Source organism: Leopardus geoffroyi, chromosome B4 (genome assembly GCF_018350155.1).
Source record: "Leopardus geoffroyi isolate Oge1 chromosome B4, O.geoffroyi_Oge1_pat1.0, whole genome shotgun sequence".
Taxonomy (NCBI): Eukaryota; Metazoa; Chordata; class Mammalia; order Carnivora; family Felidae; genus Leopardus; species Leopardus geoffroyi.
Window position 1 is genome coordinate 116,187,650 of NC_059341.1, and position 20,425 is coordinate 116,208,074.

At 48.3% G+C, this 20,425-nt stretch overlaps 1 protein-coding gene and 1 long non-coding RNA gene across 3 annotated transcripts in view; both read left to right on the plus strand.

Annotated features, from left to right (window-relative positions):
- Positions 1-20,425, plus strand: part of PLXNC1 (plexin C1) — a 152,040-nt gene that overhangs the window by 40,511 nt on the left and 91,104 nt on the right. The gene's annotated exons all lie outside the window — the stretch shown is intronic.
- LOC123592097 lies at positions 7,545-10,692 on the plus strand. The gene is made up of 2 exons (XR_006709591.1): positions 7,545-8,972; positions 9,207-10,692. It is a non-coding gene; the product is annotated as an uncharacterized LOC123592097 (long non-coding RNA).

Consider the following 20,425-nt stretch of genomic DNA (forward strand, 5'->3'; position numbering starts at 1 on the left):
TTTAAGGGTCACAAGGGATCAGGAGGAGTGGAACAGGTGCAGAGAAGCTGAAGGCTGAACAAGGGGCAGTTTGGGGAGAGCAGAGGGGACAGGGAAGAGAATCTGGGGAAGGAAGCCCAGGGCAACGAAGGGAGAGGGCGAGGCTACCATATAAGCGAGAGGTTCAGGAAACAAACTAAAAATGTGGGGATGGAATTAATTAAGAGTTCATGGAGGAAGTCAAAACCTGAGATGCAGCAAGACGCATAATTGCCCTTGCCTTTTGCTGCGCTTCCTATCGGGGCTGTTGCTGTCAGAATCCCTGGCAGACAAAGGAAGCGGGGCCAGGAAAATTCTCATGAATAATTGTAATTGGGTAGGAACGTTTTCTTTCTGTCGCTTGCCCAAGTCTAGAGTTTAAGAAATTAACTGATCATCAACAGCATTTCATTGTCACACACCCACTGAGCGGTTCCCCCGTCCTCTTTCCAACCTGTTTCGTCTATGTGCGTTTCCCACCTATATTTGTAGGGCTCCCCCCAGGCGTTAATTCAGTGGCGGTGGCAGTGATGAACTAGCCACGAGGAGCTCGTGGCTGCTGTATGGCAAACACAGGTCTGGAGTTCACGGGCGATGTGTCCAGGCTGGGGAGATGAATTTGGGAGTTAGACATGTCTGGAGGGAGCTTACGAGACCAGACGAGGGAGGCCGTGTAGATTGAGGGGAGAAGTAGTTGGGGGAACCGAGCACTGAGGCGGTGCCGTGTCGAAGGGCCAGGGAGGCAAAGAGGAAACAAAAATGGGGAGGGAACAGCCAGAAAGGGAAGAGGAAAGACCGAAGAAGGTGGTCTCCTGGATGCCAAGGGAAGAGAGAGGGGAGCAGTCCCTGTGCCAGATGGTGCAGAGGGGTTGGGCAAGGGAAGTGTGCTGACCCACTACACTCAGCAGGTGATGACCGGTGACCATGACAAGGGCAGTGTGGCAAGCGATAAAGCTGCAGGAGAAAATGATGAGGGAGCAGGGCAGAGACCAGTCTCCAGAGGAGCTTTGCTGACGAAAACGGCAGAAAAAGGGAGCAGACGCTAGAGGAGAAAGTGAAGTCCAGAGAATTTGGTTGTTTTTGAGGCGCGTGAAATAACCCTGCGCTATGGGGCTGTTGGGGAAGTTTTAGTAAAACAATAAAAGAGAGAGAGAGAGAAAGAAGAGGGGTTTGCACCGTGTTGTCTCTCGGCAGATGAGAGAAAACAAGATGTAGCACACTGGTGGGGAGGCAAGTTCAGACGGGAGGTGGACAGTTGGTCTCGGGACGGAAGAGCAGGTGAAGAACATTGGGCCCGGGAGCAGGTGGGTGGTGCAAGCGTGTTCAGCGTCAGTTTGTATCGCTGACGTCATTTTCGGGGGCTTCAGGCCCGTGAGAGCGAGGCGGGGGAGGAAGCGCTGGAGGTTTGGAAGGCGAAGAGAGAGAAGGTAGGAGATGGAGAACGGAGATGGGAACTTAGAATGATCGCTGGGCAGCAGGAGGGCCCAGCTGAAGCCAGTGGTGTTGCTTTTGAAGCGAGAGCAGTCAGCAGGGTTTTGCTTCCCAAGGCCGTGTTCAGCCCTGCTGGTGTGGTCACAGAGTCGGGGAGGGCTAGATTTAGCAAGGTAGGGCTTTGCAGGAAATACATCAAGAGGGGAGGGCGGGGCCTGGGAACCGAGGGGGTATCCAAGGGCTGGATGATGGTCTTGACATGGATGTTGGTACTTAACATAGGGGGCCCTGGGATGTCAGCTGGAAGGACACGCCGAGGCGGGGAGTGAGGGATGGGAATAGGCGGCAGGATCTGTGCATGGGAGGTTGTGATTGGATTTAAGACTCACTGGGGCTGGGAAATGGTAGTTGGACGGTGGGAGAGTCATGGAGGGTGGTGGCGCTATTGATTATGACAGTGTACCTGAAGTAGGATGGGAAAAAGACTGCGGACAGAGAGGGGTCAAGGAACGGAGGTAGTGTTAGGAACGGGAGTGTTAACATCAGTCATCTGTGTGGATATTGCAGTCGGACCGTGGGAACAGGGTTGGAGTCGGTGAGAAGCAAGATAGTCCAGAAGAGGAAAGAATTGGCAGGGGTGGCGGTGGTCTATAGATGGTTGCAACAAGGAGGGCTTTGCGGTGGTGGGGCGCACTGGGCGGGGGGCACGCTTGGAAAGGAGGAGGAAAGACGAGGCATCCAGAAAAGGCAGTGAGACACAAGCAGGACGCTTAGGATGAGTAAGAGGAAGCAGCCAGCCCCTGAGCTGGCTTCAAGGAAGCTGTGTCCCCAGGGGAGAGGCTGGTTTCAGTGAGCACAAGAAAGTAAGAGGGACGATCAGAGAAGAGGTTGAAGACACCGGGGCATGTATTGATGACGGGCAAAGAGTGCTTGTCTTCTGTAAAGCTACTACTACCTGCTTCCCTGGTTCTCCTCTTACTCCCTCACCCCTGTCGTAATACCCTCCTAGAGGAATGATGCTTTTATAGTCTAAAGCAGATCATGTCATTCCCCAGGTTAAAACCTGCACAGCCTTTCTCTCTTAGAAGCCAGTCTGACTGTCTTACTGCCAGGACCTGCATACATCATCTGACCCTTCCATGGTTCTCATGCCTCTCTCTCCTCGGTTCACTCTACCCCACCGCGCTTTCGTTCTGACTTAGGAATATGTCGGCATGTTCCCACCTCTGGTACTTTTGCCCTCGTTGTTTCCTCAGTCTAGAATATTTTTCCCCAGATCTTTCCATGGCTGGCTCCTTCCTGATCATCCAGTTGGAGGTGGCCTCACCTCACTCATAATCACCTGTTTTATTTTCATCATGGCCCCATCAGTGTCTGAAATGATCTTATGTCTCTGCTTTTCTTTTTAAAATGTGGGTTCCATGAACATAGGTACCTTGTCTGTCTTGTTCACTGCCATATCCCCAGAGTCTAGAACAGTGCCCGACACATCGTAGGTGCTCAAAAAATATATGTTAAGTGAATGAAGTAGATTTTTAAAAGTTTTTTAATGTTTGCTTATTTTTGAAAGAGAGACAGAGCATGAACATGGGAGGGGCAGAAGGAGGGAGACACAGAATCCAAAGCAGGCTCCATCCAGGCTCTGAGCTGTCAGCCCAGAGCCTGATGCAGGGCTTGAACTCGCAAATCATGAGATCATGACCTGAGCTAAAGTCGGGTGCTTAACCAACTGAGCCACCCACGCACCCTGTGAATGAAGTAGATTGCGTGATTGAGGAGCTCTCTCAGTGGCAGGTTGAGACTTACGCATTAAGTAATATAGAACGTTCTAGACTGATGGTCCTTCCCAGCCACATCAGATCACTCAGTTTCAGACTGGCTTCATTCTGGCCTAAGACGAAATAAAACTAAGCCTCAGATCTGTGACTCATATTGAGTTCCCAGTACCATTCAAAATTAGGAATTCTAAAGGGGGATGTTTTCTTATAACTGTAGAGCATCCCACTGTGTTTATTTTAAATGTCACAGATTTATTTAGAAAAATAATTTATTTTCTCTTTTGAGAAGGTTGAGCTTTCTTGCATATGTGTCTAGAAAATGGATTTGTTGAGAGCGGGGGGTGGGCAAGGAAACTATCTTAACTTCCTTTTGATCGGGTGTTAAGAATAGGCATCCAGTGTAAGCAGATAAAAAGCAATTAGATAAACAATGAGCTCTAAAAAGTCTAGTATTTTATTGTTGGAACCTCAGATCCAACCTGCGCTGAATTTGTGTGTGTGGGCGGAAAGTGAATTTTTGCAGGCTGAGTATCTGGGGTTTGGAAGCAGTTTCTCAGTTTCTCCCATATTGCAAAGCATAGCACATGTGTTCAGTTACGGGTTTCCACAAAACTGGCAATCCTGAACCAATGAACGAGTGAGGTTCCAAAAGTTCATTTGCAAGTTTGTTTGGCACTCAGAATGCATTTTCCCATAGAAACAATGTCATAAATTAAGGACTCAGTCCCAAGGCAGCCCACAAAATTCAGTTTATTTAATTTCAACAAATATTTATCGAATATCTACCAAGAACCCCATGTGGCAAGTGAGCTAGCTGGAGGCTATGGAGGGAAATCGGATGCCATTCTTGGCCTTCAGGAATTCACATGCAAGCTAGGGAGACAGCCGTGTCAACAGCCAACACTGATTCAGTCATATGTCCAGTTGACAAGTATTTATTGAGCACCTATGACGTGATAAGGCCTGTGCTAGGTACTCGGGTTATAGTTCTTTCTTGCCTACACAGAGCCTGCAGTCTAGTGAGGGATGTGGACAACACTCCGGTGATGCTGCATTGACCAATTCTTCCTAAAAGAAAGAATTAGAAGAAAAAAGCATTTGTTTTTCTTGCTCATGGGTCAGCTCCAGTGGGGTGGGGTCGGGATGCCCACTGCCTCAAGCTGCAGGTTGAGAGGATTGATTCAGGTCTTCTTCACACATCCAATGCACACTGTTCTCAAGGTAGACCACAGAAGTACAAGAGCCATGCTAAACTATGCATCACATTTGTCACCTCACCTCATGTCGTGTTTGCTGATACTCCACTGGCGAGCACACCACATAGCCAAGCCCAATGTCAAGGGGGTAAGGAAATCTCCCCCACCTACTGTCATGCAAGGGAGCCAAAGGTCATGGATGCGTCATTCCAGTGCAGCAGATACTGAGGCGTTGAGCGCAATAATCCGGTCAGTCTTGACAAGTAAAAGAGTTACCATTTTACCAAAAGGTAGATAGAGTATCATGAAGGTTAGCCCAGAGGCAGTGGAGGATTCCATGGGGGCACATGAACATCTAACCCAAACTTAAAAGTAAGGAAGGTTGGGGTGCCTGGGTGGCTCAGTTGGTTGAGCGTCCGACTCTTGATTTTGGCTCAGCTCGTGATCCCAGGGTCATGGAATCAAGCCCTGAGTTGGGCTCCGTGCTGAGTGTGGAGCCTGCTTAAGATTCCCTCCCCCTGCCCCTCTCTCCTGCTCATGCTCTCTCTCGCTCTCTCTCTAAAAAAAAAAATAATAATAATAATACTAATAAGTAAGGGAAGGTTTGCTGGAGGAAGGACTATCTAAGCTGAAGTTGAGCTGTGAGCAGATATCAACCAGGTAGAGCAGAGGCAGGTGACTGGCCGAGGGAACAGGTGTATCGAGGCCAGGGGCTGTAAGAGCACCCATTGTGCTCAATACAGTTGGAGCCCACAGTCTGGCGGGGGTTGTTGAGAAAGTGGCTTGGTAGGCAGGAGTGGCCGAGCACTGGCCTTACAAGCCATGTTGAAGAATGTGCATTTTCTCGTAAGGACTTTTGGGAACTATTGCAGAGCTTCAATTATAAGGGTGACCAGATCAGCTGTGGGTTTTAGAATAAGCGTCCTAGCGCAGGATAGCCTGGAAACGATCTGTTGGACGTTGGCAGATCACTTAGAAGGTGGTTGTAAACCAGCAAGAGACTGGGGTCCGGCTGGAGAAATGATAGTAGCAATGGAAAGACGTGGCTGGACTCTAGAACTATTTGGAAAATAGAATTGACAGGACTTTTTGATTAATTAGATCCCCCTTGAGTTTGACACACTCAAAATAGGGCCATAAAATGAAAAAATCAAATATCAAGGTGGCCACTGTTTTTCTGGAAGATGTACTTTTTCTCCCTCAACCTAAGTCTTCATAAAGACAACAAAGAAGCGATACCTAAACACGCAATGGATTCTTACTGTGTCCCAGGGATTGGACCAGGCACTCGGTTGGAGCCCAAAGCATGGGCACTTGGTCAGAGGGGGAAGGACTTTGGAGCGATGGCAGAGCTAAGTCTCGGAAGGTGCAGTGAGGCAAGCTACTGCTCTTTCCCCAGCAACACCGTAACCTCGGTGTTGAGATGATAAGGGAAGGGGTATGGGCATCTGGCTTGGGCGACCAGATGGACAGGGGTGTCATTGCCGAACAGGAATGTAGGAGGGGTAGCCTGTTCGGGATGCCCAGCAACGCAGGGGGTGGCTTCCACTCTGGCAGCAGAGGAGGAAGAGTGCAGGTCCTGGAGGCAGCCTGCTTGGGATTAATCTAGGCTTCTTTGTGACCTGCAGGTTCCTCGTCTTCTCTGGGTCAAATCTCTTCCATAAAGTAGGGCTAGTAGTACCTCACAGGGTGGCCGAGAAGATCCAATCAGATAATGTTCATAAAGCCCCAGGCACAGCGCCTGGCTCTTAGTAAGCACTCAAATAACATTAGCCATTGCGATGGTGGAAGGCCAGAGGAGGGAGCCATTAGTTGTAACCGAGGTCGGGGAAGGCTTCAGACAGGAAGTGGCATTAAAATTAGGCCTTGAAGCCTGAATGAACTTTCACCAAGGGAAGAGAGAGTGGAAGGCATTTCAGGTAGAGGATCCAGCATAGGGAAAGGTCTTTTGAGGGAGCGGCAGATTGGATATTACCCCCAGAGCGCTGGTTCTGGAAGGAAGGAAGGAAGGAAGGAAGGAAGGGGATGGGGCATTGGGTGGGACCAGGATGTGAAGGACTCTGAGTTTGGACTTGATTCGGGGGTGCTGGGACCCTGTTAAAGGATTTTCAGCAGAGGATTGACATGATCATATTTGTGGTTTAAAAAGATTATCCTGATGGCAGCATCCAGCATGAACCGCATTCACTCAAGCAGCAGCTGTATCAGACTTCCCAATGGTACCCCTCCCAGGGTACACTGTCTTTTGGTATATTTTGTAATGAATGAGTTTATCTCCCAGTTCTTCCCGAGTCCTCTACCTGGCGGCTGTTTCTTCAAATTTCATGTGCCTCCCACCTCTCCCAGCACCACCATGGCGCTCCACTTGCTCTGGTCCCCGTCCCCCGATGGAACCATGGCTGGGTCCTCTTCCGAAAATGGGCCATGCAGGAAAGGCTGAGCTTGTCTTCATTGCCCCACCTGTCATGCCCCATCCTGCACACGAAGTATATAGGGTAAGGCTTTGCTAATCAGCAGGTGTGTTAACTATAGGGTATCTGTAGTTCCCCTTGATTATTTGTGTAAATCTAATACTTGCCCACATCCTTCTCTATGTTTCTTCCGTATGGACCAGGGGAAGACCTCCAGGCAGCCCCTGGTAGCAGGTTTCAGGTTCGCAGCTGCTGGTAAGAGAGCATTCCTCAGCGTGGCCTAATAACACCACTCTGTGACCGGCCCCAATGTCAGACTTTCTTTTTTTTTTTTTTTTTTAATTTTTTTTTTCAACGTTTATTTATTTTTGGGACAGAGAGAGACAGAGCATGAACGGGGGAGGGACAGAGAGAGAGGGAGACACAGAATCGGAAACAGGCTCCAGGCTCTGAGCCATCAGCCCCAGAGCCCGACGCGGGGCTCGAACTCACGGACCGCGAGATCGTGACCTGGCTGAGGTCGGACGCTTAACCGACTGCGCCACCCAGGCGCCCCCAATGTCAGACTTTCTAAAAGGGTGGGGGAGAGGGAAATTTTTTTTGATGTTTATTTATTTTCGAGAGAGAGGGGGAGCATGAGCACGAGCAGGGAGGGGCAGAGAAACGGAAAGGGGGGGCAGGTACAGAGGATCCGAAGCGGGCTCCATGCTGTCAGCAGAGAGCCCACGGCGGGGCTTGAACTCACAAACCACGAGGTCACAACCTGAGCTGACACTCAACCGACCGAGCCACCCATAGGCCCCCCAGAAGGGACTTTTGAACACAGGAGAGAAAAATCAGACTGCTAAACATATTTGTCCCCAGCACCCCAAAGCAACAAACAAAAAAGGAGTTAAATGATTTGCCTATGGCCACCTCCATTCCCTTGCATTCCTCCCCTGTCTTGAGGTCTGCCTCCCCTCTCTCCTCCCGGAGACATTCCTCCCTCGAACCTCCCTGGCCAATTTGTAATTCTAAATGGTCATAGACTGTCACTGCCCAGAAAGTTGACTGGGGCAACCCATGGAGTTCGGTAGCCCATAACCCCACGTTTGTGAAGTCTCAGTCCCCGCTGGCCCCGTCTGCATCTGAGAGGCGGGCAGTGTGCAGCGGAGACGGCCGCGAGGGCTGTTCGCAGAGGAGCTGGTGGGACTGCGCCCACTGACCCTCCCGCAGGAAGCGAGCCCCCGCCCCAGCCCCGGGTAGGAAGACAGAGTCTCCAGGGAGCGTGCAGGGGGAGCGTGCTCCTACACTAGATGCTGATGCTGTGCCTCACATTCCACGCCGTGCTCCAATCAGTCCTCCTGCCACCCTGGGAAGTAAGTGCGAATGCAGTGTGCCCGGGAGGGACAAGCAAACCACTTGAGCTTGTGTATTCACTTCCTACTGCTGCTGTGACAAATGATCACAACCTGGGTGGCTTGGAACCGTGCTGACAGCTCTGGAGGTCAGAAGTCTGCTCTGGGTTTCCCGGGGCTCACACCGACCGTGTGGAAGGGCTGTGTTCCCCCTGGAGGCTGTAGGGAGGAGCCTTTTCCTTGTCTTTCCTGGCTCCCGGAGGCAGCCTTCCTTCCTGCCTTGGCTCCTGGCTGCATCTTCAAAGTAGCATCTTCACATCTCTCTGGCTGTTTCCCTCGTTACGTCCCTTTCTCTTACCCTGACCCTCCTGCCTTCTCTTGATCCCCTTGTGATTACTTTGGGCCCACACAGATAATCCAAGATAATTCCCCCCCTCTTGAGATCCCTAATCCCATCTGCAAAGCCCTTTTAGCTGTGTGAGGGGACATTTTCACATGTCCCAGAGACTGAGCCGTGGGTATCTTTGGGGGCTGTTACTGTGCCTGCTGCAGGTTGTATAAGCTGGTACCTTCACCTCCCACTGTAGGGAAAGGGAAGAGGAACGAGGAAGAGACGTTATCCCCTGTGGCTGTGGGAGGAGAGGGAAGAGCCTGGTCCAAATGGGCCCTTCATGGATGACTGGCTATGCCCAACAAGGACCATGGGAGCCAACCTGACATGTAGAAACCCTTCCACCTTGAAAGTGTAAACATCCATGCTTTCATTTAATGGGTATTTATTGAGCACCTAGTATGTGTCAGGTACTGTTCTTTTTTTTTTTTTTTTAACGTTTATTTTATTTTTGGGACAGAGAGAGACAAAGCATGAACGGGGGAGGGGCAGAGAGAGAGGGAGACACAGAATCGGAAACAGGCTCCAGGCTCCGAGCCATCAGCCCAGAGCCCGACGCGGGGCTCGAACTCACGGACCGCGAGATCGTGACCTGGCTGAAGTCGGACGCTTAACCGACTGCGCCACCCAGGCGCCCCTGTCAGGTACTGTTCTAAGCACTAGGATTCTCCAGCAGTGAACGACAGCATCCTAAACCTTTGCCCTCGGGGAGGTCCTTCTAACAGGGTGTTCGATTCCTGCTGCCTTACCCAATGACCACACGATCAGCGGCCTAAAACAACAGAAACTTATCTCTCACCCTTCTGGAAGCTAGAAATCCAAAATTGAGGTGTCCACAGAGCCATGTTCCCTCTGAAGGCCCTAGGGGAAAGTGGTCCCTCTCCTCTCCCAGCTGCCGGGGGGCTCCTGGTATTTCAGGGCCTGTGGCAGCAGAAATGCAATCCCCGCCTCTCACTTATGTGGGTTTTTCCTCTTTGTGTGTCCACATCTCCCTCTCCTTTCTCTTCGAGACAGCCGATCACTGGATTCCTGAAACCCAGGAGGATTTACTCTTGAGATCCTTTCATTACAGACCCTATTCCCAAATAAGGTCACCTCCTGCGGTTCTGGGTGGACCTGAATTTTGAGGGAATGTTGTTCAACTCCCTGCATGAGGGAAGAGGGACAGTGTAAAAATAAATAAGGAACTAGCATGTCAGATGGTGAGCAATGTTATGAAGACAAATCCAGCAGAGGACAGGGGAGGGAAGCGCTGGCTTGGGGCAGAACAAGTTGTAGTCTGAACGGGACGGAGCGGCTCCAGAAGCCCTCACCGAGAGGGAGGGTCTCAGCCAAGACCTGAGGAGCACATTCAGCTTTGGAGATGTTCCCCCCCACCCCCGATCAGGGGTTACGGCCACCCCTAGCTGAGTGGCCAGGAGGACAGTTTGAGACCGAAGTTTGTTGTAATTCTTGATTCGTTCCTCCTTTCCTTCCGAGCCGGGATGTGTCACTGTGCAGTGACACCTCTTTATGGTCCCGTGCGGCTCTAATGACAGCGGTAAGGATAATGATGGGATTTGGGGGTGGCCCTTCCTTCTCGTGTGAGGACCCCATTGTGCCGACTAATTGTGTAGGAGCTCGTAGGACAGCTGTCTGTGGGGTGGAAGCAGTGGGGAGCAAAGGGGAATACGTGCTTCGGACCTCAGGGCGTCACTGAATTCCCCTGGCAGACGCCCAGCCCAGGCATCTGGGTTACGGAGGATGCTGAAAGGGATCGGGGGGCCCTTCCAGGGGTGCAGAACCCCCACCCCCGCCGGGTTCTTCATCAGCTTTGGCAACTGGGAGGAGCTATGCACAGATCCTACTTCTTTCAAAGCAGAAGGTGGAGAGGGGACGAAGTCATTAAGGGGCGCAGCTCTTGCTACCCCGACAGTTGACAGAGGTCAACGCAGGGAGAGCGTTCACCTGACTCAGAAGCCGGTTTTGCTTGGAAAGGGCTGGCCGCTGAGGTCGTCAGAGCTCAGCCTCCAAACCGTTACCCGCACCGTCTCTTTAATTGATGTTCTCTGTCTTGGAACAAGTACCATTAAGGAACGCCCCTTTTAGTAAATACATGTTTTAATGGAAGAGATTTTTTTTTTTTTTTGAAATGACCTTATCTCAGGCAGCAGGCACTTTCATAAGTATGTATTGATTGGCTTTTAAACATTCCTCAAATGTTTTCCCTTGTCTTTGTGACCTAGTACATGTCCTGTTCCCAGCAACTCCTCCACCTTCAGACACACCGTTCCGATCTTCGCTGGAAGCCTTCCAGGCCATCTTTCATGTTTTTGCTTTTGTAACGTTCTGTAAAGCTTGGGCGCTTATGTTCTGCTGCATAGAGAAGGGAGCATGGCATTCGGTATTGGCCTCAGGGAGATGGGGTTGTTAGCGTTGCCACCTGCTTACTGGCGGGGACATTGAAGCCCAGAGAGGGAAAGGGATGTGCCCCCAGCTGCACCGGGAATGTGTGGACAAGGAGCTTTGAACCCAGAGCTCCTTGACTCAAGAGGCATCCGTCGGTTTCCTATTTTTACTTCCATGTTACATATTTTAAAAATACCTCCTTAAGTTCTTCAGCTCATGGTTTGCGCTTGGGAATAAAAACACCAACTTTAGTACGCTCATCACCTACAAAAGAACCACATGGGGTGAAGGCTACAAATCCCTTTTGTGTGAGTGTTTCAGGCTGCAAATGTGTTTTATGTGCGCTAAACAGCTCCAAGTTTCAAGACAAAGGCTGGTTTTCCACCATGCCAGTTAACAGGCCAGCCCAGCGAACAAAAATCAATGAAACACCTTATGCTGGTATCATGAATTTTAGTCAAGAATTTTAGTCACTTGAAAACTGAATTCTTAATCCAATTCAGCCAGTGCTTGTTGAATACCAGCTGTGGGTCAGGCCCTGGACCAGGCCCTTGGGGGAAACAGAGATGAATGAGGCTCTGCCCCAGAGAAGCTCACGGTTAGGGCGGGATGCGCACACTGACCAAAAGCCATCCGTCCACTGTGGAAAGTGCTCACAGGCGGGGCTCATGGCATGGAGAGACCCCCAGGAGCCCCTTCGTATTGGGGGGAAGGAGCATTGTGATTAAGAATCTTCCAAGAAGACTTGAACTTTGTCTGCCTCCTTACGTAGGAAAGGTGTGCTGAGTGTTGACCTGCTGTATGTGGGCAATGCCAGCGGGCAGTCTGGGTAGCTTTATTGCCCCGGTCCCTTCTGTTTGTTTACCTTATGTCCTCCAAATTTTTGCCTACAGTCTGTTTCATTTGCCCAAGTGATAAATATACCAACAGCTACTAATATTCGCCGAGGCATTGTTGTAACAACTCCATGAGGTAGAACCTGTTATCATCTGTGTATCTGCAGATGGACAGCCTGAGACACAGAGGGCCCGTCACTTGCCCGAGGTCACTGGCTTGTAATTGGCAGAATCACTCTCCCCTTTGATTACTAGCCGGTCTGGTGTTTAATCAGTTCCTTGCAGAGACCAAGCTCTGTGTGAACTCAGGGTCCTGGCATGTGCTGTTCCTTGTGCCTGGAATGGAATGCTGTTCCCATCATTCCTGATATGGCTGGATGGTTTTCATCCTTGAACTCCGAGCTGGAATGCCATCTTTCTTGACCGGTCAATCTAAAGTAGTTCCTCTGTGCTCCTTTTTTTGGTTTCTGTAGAAGACTTACCTGAATTTTAAATTATTTTAAATTATGGTTTGCTTATCTGGTTTATGTCTGTGTGCCTCACTGGAACATAAGGTCGTTAACAGGGGTACTTTAACCGGCTTACGCAGTGATGTGTTTGCAGCACCTACTGTGGTGTGTGGTGTCTGGGGGGCCCTCGGTAAATATTTGTGGTGTGGATGCCAAATATGGTACTAGACCGAGGCGCCAAGGTGAATGAGCTGGGCCTTTCCCTCAGTGACCTACAGTCTGGTGGGAGAGAGAGGCAATTAGCAACCAATCCTATGTGCTGTATATACCTGGAGCCTATGTAAGGTGCCACAGGAACACAGAGGAAGGAGCGACTGCTCTGCCTAAAGGTTGGGCAAGCAATCATGGGGAAAGTCCCATCGAACTAGCCTTGAACAAGGAACATAGTTGCACCAAGTATATTCTAGGCCAAAGGGCACTCTGGACCATGGGAACAGCATATGATAGGAAGAGGCAGGCATGTTAGCACCGCATGTGTTAATCAAACAGACAGACTCACCAATCCACAGTTGCCTAGGGATGAGTTTGGAGAGGAACGCAGGGGCTAGATGCTAGGGTCAGGTTATAGACTTGGACATGGAAACATGTGTTCTAGGCTCCTAGTCATAAAAGACACATAGGTGGAAGAGTTTAATGTAGGCAAAAGGGCGCCATTGAAAGTTTTTAAGTAGGAAGTACTATGATCACTCTGTGTTTGAGAATAACCTAGATGCCCATGTAGAGGCTGACTGGAGGCACTGGAGGTGGGAAGGCAGGAACCCAGGTGAGAGGTGATGGATGAGGGTGGAACATAGGAGATAGCCTAGACGGATGCTTGGAAGTAATAGGTCATGATCAACCGAGTATGAGAGTTGAGAAAAAAGCCAAGAAAGGCCCAGGGTTTTCTATTTTTTCCACTATTTGATTTACTGCTCATTAACCAAGATCAGGCAGTATTTCCTGGCGTGCATACTAGAACTTCTAAAAAGCTGGAAGATCATTCATTCCTGCCTTGAAAAGTTACAAAGTACACCAGCGTATTCAAGGCTCTGAGAAGTCCTGCAGCAGAGAAATTAGTTTAAAAAAAATTTTTTTGACCAGTGTCTCCCAAACCTCGTAACAATAGAACCCTACTTCAACACGAACACCCAAAACAACCCAAAGAACACATTTTGAAAAATGCCAAGAAGTGAATAAAACCTGTATTTTCCTATATGGCCCTGCTCTGGGAGAACCTGTTTAGTTTTATCTTGGCACTTACGATGTTGCTGTCCTGGGAAGCCTTTGGAATCCCTGAGGAATTTGGCACAGGAGTAAGAGGACTGCTGAGACCCATACCGCACCACCTGACCTCTCTGCACGGCAGTTTCCTCATGCTTGACGTGGAGCAGATAATACCTACCTACTTCCTGAGGTGGTTGTCAGGATCAATGAGTTGATTTCCAGAAAGCCCTCAGAGCAGTGCCTGGCCCTGCTCTGGTGGGAAGGGCTCAGTGTTAGCTTTTGTAGGAGGCCATATAGGCTCATAGATGAGACCATGGACGTGGGAAGCTACACTGCCTGGTTTTTGTATCTCAGCCCCTCCACTTGCTAACTCTGTGACCTTGGGAAAGCAATATGGTACCTTCTGCACCTCAGTTTCCCCCATCTGTAAAGCAGGGACAATTCTGTTCTTCATAGGTTTGTTACAAAGAAACAATGAATCAAATCATGTGAAAGAACGTGGCCTGGAATATTAGATGTTTTCATTTTTTTTTTTTTTAATTTTTTTTTTCAATGTTTATTTATTTTTGGAACAGAGAGAGACAGAGCATGAACGGGGGAGGGGCAGAGAGAGAGGGAGACACAGAATCGGAAACAGGCTCCAGGCTCTGAGCCATCAGCCCAGAGCCCGACGCGGGGCTCGAACTCACGGACGGCGAGATCGTGACCTGGCTGAAGTCGGACGCTTAACCGACTGCGCCACCCAGGCGCCCCTAGATGTTTTCATTTTTTAAAAAAAAAAATCTTCTAAATTGTCTCTGTTATTAGCATAATTTTATCATGTAGGTTGCCTTTCAGCTTCAGTGATGAAGATCCAATTTTTCAGCTTCCCCAGCAAGTTATTTTGATCTTGCATTTTGACATTCCCTTTTCCTGACTCTGGAGGCCTTGCATTTGGAGTGTAGTTTTGCCACAGTGACATCCTACTCTCTTCTATTCAGTCGAGTTTGGCTTCTTCATCTGGTGGACTGACAGTGTCCATAAAAGCCCCCCAACCCTGGGGACCACCTGGGTCCTCCTCTGTGCCTTTCCTAAAAATGCAGACATCTGTTTCCTATCACTTAGCAGAAGACCTTGGGATGCTCTCCTGGCAAAACCTTCCCCCCATGTGGACACAGCCTTCCGTTCCCTGAGAGGCTGGATTTGTTTCCTTGTTAAAAGTTTTCTGATATTATATCAGTATAGAATCTTTGGAATAGGTCACACCAACCCCACATTCCAGCCAATGACCTGATACTTAGTTATCAGTTTCCTTCAGGGACTGTCTGCTCTTGGCGAACAATTAGATTAGGGGATGCTGATGAAATTCGAGTGGCAGGAAGTAGAAGTTACGTTTCTGAGTACAGAGTTTCTGTTTCAAGGTTGAGTAAGTGGGCTCTTTGAGGACTGAGGCAGGGAGGATGCCTGCTCCCCCGCACCACCCCTTCTGGAACCTGCCGGGCGCCTCAGGGGTCTGACTGTGGAATTGAAGATCCACTTGATTCCTCTGAGTGCTACAGGTGGAAGGACAGGGTCTTAGGCTGTCTCAGGAGGAAGGGCCATGGCACTGTGTTGCCGATTTTGACCTTAGGAGTGGACGCCAGGGGCCCGGCAGGGACATCAGGTGTAGTAGGATTTTTCTTAGGGGCGGGCAGAAGTCCTCCAGGGCTCACATGCTTTTTGTCAACTTTCCTATTAGTGGCTTCAGTTTTATATCACCCGGAGTGAGTGTGATCATGGTGAGGTCTCTGAAGCGATGGGTTATTTTACGTTTTGATACGAGATTTTTTTTTTTTTTTTTTTTATCAGAAGGAGGAGGCACAAATTGGAGAAAAGGGATCTCCCTAGGAAGGGGCTGCTGGCAGTCAGCCCCATCTGAGCCCTGGGGACTCGCTGGCTTGAGGCCAGGACACTGGGCCAGGACACTGCGGGTCACAAGAAAAAGTTCCCTCCTAAATTCTGTTAGGAGTTTGGAGAATTTTTGCACAGTAATAAGCTCTGGGTTGCTCTTTGGGCTTCGCAAAAGGGAAAAGTCAACTCAAAGACCATTAAGTATTCCAGCATGTTGCTGACCTAGTTGGATAGTCGTACCTCAAAAAGTAGGTGAGGCAAGGCTCCCTCATTGTCCCAGGCTGTCAACTAATGACAGAAGAGCTCACTTAGATGCCACATTTCACTTTTATACTAGTCTTTCAGTGCTTACATGTTTGTAACTTAGATTTTAAAACTCGTATTTACAAACACTCCTGTAACTTCAGTGAGACTGAATTGTGTGATTGAAGCTCTCTGCTTATGATAGTGTTTGTTATACCACTTAATTCAGGACACACATAAAAGTAGCTTTCAATATATTTTTATATTATTTTACGTGTTTTTACCTGCAGTCATGTATGTGACTTTATCTTGGTAACTGAGATGTCATGCTAAGGACCAATAAACTCTCACTGACCAAGAGAAAAAAGAGAGAGAGAGAGAGAGAGAGAGAGAGATTCTGGCCTAATAGAGTCAGATTCCAGGGTCCCCCAGCCCAGCCCAGCCCAGGGGCCTTTCACCTGCCTGGAAACTTCAGCTCCTTTTCAGAGGTAGGTCTCCCTGTGCATTCTGTTGGCATGAAAACAATTTAATAATTTAAATCATACCCATTTAAAAAAAACAGAAATGCTGTATAAATATAATACTGTAGTAATAAATGTAAAAGTCGATCCAGCTGGGCACTGTTCCCAGACTACCAGCTGAGCAGAAACACAAGTAAAGTAGAAGAAAAACTGCTATATAATGCAAATGGCTGCAATCTCATTGTTTCCGGCTACACTTTATTGCAAATATATAGCATCGAAGGTTACATTACGGATAAATAGGTTTTGTGGGCTAACCTGGAGACCTAATCACTGTTTATAACATTATTTCTACGGGGAGGGGAAATGTGCATTCCACATGACAAACAGATGGGTAGCGAGCCGATTTGGGGGGCACGGTAGATTTGTAAAATGGGGGCCTCCTGGGATTTTAACCTGTAGATGGATGTTTTGTATTCAGGGCTAGTGACAGATGAAAATCAGAGGAGTCGCAGAATCCCCCCTTCCCCACCCAGTCCTTGATGTCCTCTCAACCTAGAGACTCTGTCTGACCTTCTTTAATCTCTGATCCTGGGGGGCTCGTCCTGGCACAGCCCCAGCCCCCAACCACTGTTGAGGCCCCAGGAAGCCAGGGGGATCTCTGAATATCTTTACCCTTTCACACCTTACTAAGTGGTTGTCAGGATTCCTAGGAGGCCGTGCAACAAAGTGGCCAAGTGGTTGGCTCTGGAGGCAGGCTCGTGTCGCTTGTGGCTGTATGACGTTGGCATGTTTTTGCACTTCTCTGAGCCTCTGTGTCACCCCTGCAGAATGAGGTGGCTGTGAGGACGAAGGGGGAGTACTACTTGAGAGCACTCGGTCCAGCGCCTGGTCAGGGCAGTGCTCCCTCCTTGCGGGTGCCTGGGGTAGTTATTCTGGGATATTTGGGTTTAGAAAGATTTCCAGGAGTTCAGGAAGCAAACCCATACTATGAAAATACTTTCTGAATTCCAAACAGCAAACTTAGAAACAAGTATCTGGAACCTTTCTGTTCAAGATTTGAAGCCTAGGGGCGCCTGGGTGGCTCAGTCAGTTAAGCGTCAGACTCTTGATTTCGGCTCAAGTTGTGATCTCATAGTTCGAGCCCCACGTCGGGCTCTGTCTGCACTGTTAGCCCAGAGCCTGGGATTCTCTCTTTCCTTGTCTCTCTGCCCTTCCTACGCACTTGCTCTTTCTCTCTCAAATAAATAAATAAACATAAAAAAAAAAAAAAAAAAAGAGTGGAGGCCTGGATAGGTTTTGAGCATACTTTATAATGAGTTGGGGGTGGGAGAGGGGTGGCTCATGTACTTATAGAGTTGAGTGAGCCTTATCAAACTCTTATTATTTTGAATAGGTTAAGCTTTACAGCAGATTTCATAGCGAACTAATAAGAACGAGCCTTTTTATTCTTTTTCACTAAAGGATTTCCACATACGGTGTTTTTCCCCTAAGGAAAAAAAAAAATTTTTTTTAATTAACTTTCTGGTTTGGGTTTTGCTTTGTTTTGTTTCTACAGACAGTCTTTTCTTTGCATTTGAGCAGCTTCTATTCCCTGACTGGCAAATAGGCTAGCGTCTGCATAGTGGCCTTATCGTGTGGGCATGAGATGCAGCTAGAAATAAGGACGAGAAAAAGAAAATAGTGATTGGGAATCTTAGGACTTTTGGGTGGACCCTCCCCCGTAGAGGGTGGGGCAGCAGCAATAACACAGAGTAAGGGAAGCAAATGCATCGCTTGCCAGTTTCTCCAGAATGTGCTCATTGTAATCCGAATCCAATTTTCCTCTGATCTGTGGCCCGAAGAAATTGAAGTGAAGCCACTTATGAGATCAGCCTACCTGAGAGCACCTCGTGAGGGTCAGCCTCACCAAGAGCTGTGCCCCACCACGAGATTTTACATTTCATCTGGGCAAAGGCTTACGTGTCTACGCGCCTGACCGTGGCTTTGGTGATACACAGGAGTAAGAACGACAGCTTTCAAAAGGGATAATTTCAAAACACCTGGTTTTGTTTTACTAAAACGTGGGGGCCCCAAGATCTGCTCCCCCTCCTTAAGAAATTCGAACGCGTGGGTAATGTGCTGTCATGAAGATTTTATCATCTGCAATATTGCAGAAGTAATAAGATACTGTTGTTGGTTGACCATCTGGTTGTGCATTCTTAGTGTCACGGTTTGCTGTTTTGTTTTTTTTATTTTATTTTATATATTTATTTATTTTTACTGTTAAGCAAGAAACGGGAGCTTCGAAATTTCAGAGGTGTCTTAAAAATAAGAAATTTATGTTGAGTTGCTTAACATGGTTGGATTTTGTTCCCACCTTACACAAAATAGGAAGGAAGAGGGGCGCCTGGGTGGCGCAGTCGGTTAAGTGTCCGACTTCAGCCAGGTCACGATCTCACGGTCCGTGAGTTCGAGCTCCGCGTCGGGCTCTGGGCTGATGGCTCAGAGCCTGGAGCCTGTTTCTGCTTCTGTGTCTCCCTCTCTCTCTGCCCCTCCCCCGTTCATGCTGTGTCTCTCTCTGTCCCAAAAATAAATAAACGTTGAAAAAAAAAAATTTAAAAAATAAAAAAATAAAATAAAAAAAAATAGGAAGGAAGAGGTTCATTATATATTTTTTCCTTTTTTTTTTTTTTTTTTTTTTTTTCCCAAAAGATAAACCGATCAACTTCCAAAAGATAAAACCTCAGCTCTTAATTTTCTCCCTCTCTGGCTCCGGACTTGAACTTTTAGCTTACATTAAAAATAGTCTGTTTATGGTAAGTAGGAGTCAGACCTAAATTGTAAGAGAACTTGAGAAAGAAAAATCACCAGAAAGAACCTATAGAGATTTCATATTTCATCCACCCATTCAAAAATATTTATTGAAGCCCAGTATTTGCATATCATGCTGACAGACACGGAGGGATTTGCTGAAGAAACATTAAAAGCGTTCTCCCTTCCTTTGAGGAGCTTAGAGCTGACATGGGGAGAAATGACACCGGCATATGAAACAGTTAAGTTGTCATTCAACACAACATATGATTAAATACCAAAACGTGTGGCTCCGACAAGAAACGCTATAGGAGTTCAGCAAAGGGAGTGATAACTCAGTGGCACCACCGTGTTGTGCCTACAGATTGGCAAATCGCAGCACTATTTGTATGAAATATTTTACACTTGTTTTTTTGGCAGCCTTTGGGCCTTGACTTCCAGGCAGCATTAAGAGCCTACGACAATATTTGTACTCCGGTCTCTCCAGAACTGGCTTTTTGTTTTTGTTTTTGTTGTTCTTAGAGACAGAGGAAGCGCCTAATACGAACTGGAGTGCCCCTGAGAGGCAGGTAGTTTTTGGCAGTCCTAATCTCTCTCAAATACAAAATAGAGAAACCAGCCTCGTCATTCTGTTTTTCAGTCCAGCCATACTCGTCCCTCTGTGGCAAATGCCCCGTGACACCGACAGGCCGTTGAATTTGAACTTAATGTCCGTGACGGACGAGCTAGCCATCAAGGGTCGGATAAATTTATAGCTGGCGAGAACCGCTGTTGAAAATCCCCACGGTCAGGGTGTTGGAGAAGGAACTGCCACGGATGTAGGGGAGTTTGGACACCAGTGGGCTCTTAGCAAACAGGGTTCCCCAATACTTGCTCAAAGCATTGTGCTTGAGGATGATGTTTAATGAAACTCGCTGGCTTCCTGTTCTATTTTTGTCATATTCAAATTAGCGCAGAGCTCAAAGACGAAACCGTGGGGCCTAAATTCTTACGAATTAAAAAAGGAGAGAAGAGGAAGAAGGAGAATCGAAATGCTTGTGAAGTCACATACCTTTTGGGGGACCACACCCCACTGCACTCCGGTCCTTTCAGGGACTCCCCACAGATGAATGTGGTTATCATTTGGTTGCTTTTCGATCTCATGATTCATGAATTTTCCATTTCTTTTCAAACTTACTGACACTGGTTCTCCCCTGCCCCTTCATTTTAACCTGAGGCCTTGGGGAGGCTTAGATAACAGAGATGTCTTAGTCTTGCCTGGTTGGTATTCAGTGGAATGTTTGTGGAATTCAGCACCTTTGAGACTAACATGACACTTGCTGTTCATTCTTTTCGTCTGGTTGGCGGCCCTTCTGGTGAGATAGGAGTTCCCAAGTTAGCATGACCTAGAGTGACTGGGACATCGAGCAAAGGACCAGTCTCACCCCTCAGCTCTTGGTCATGTATATCAAAGGAGTTGGCCCTGGCTACAGCTTAAGATTTATCTGGGGCTTCCTGTGAGCTGACAGACTTGAGACAGTGGCCCTGGAAAGTGTTGCACCCATATCTTTTGATATAATTG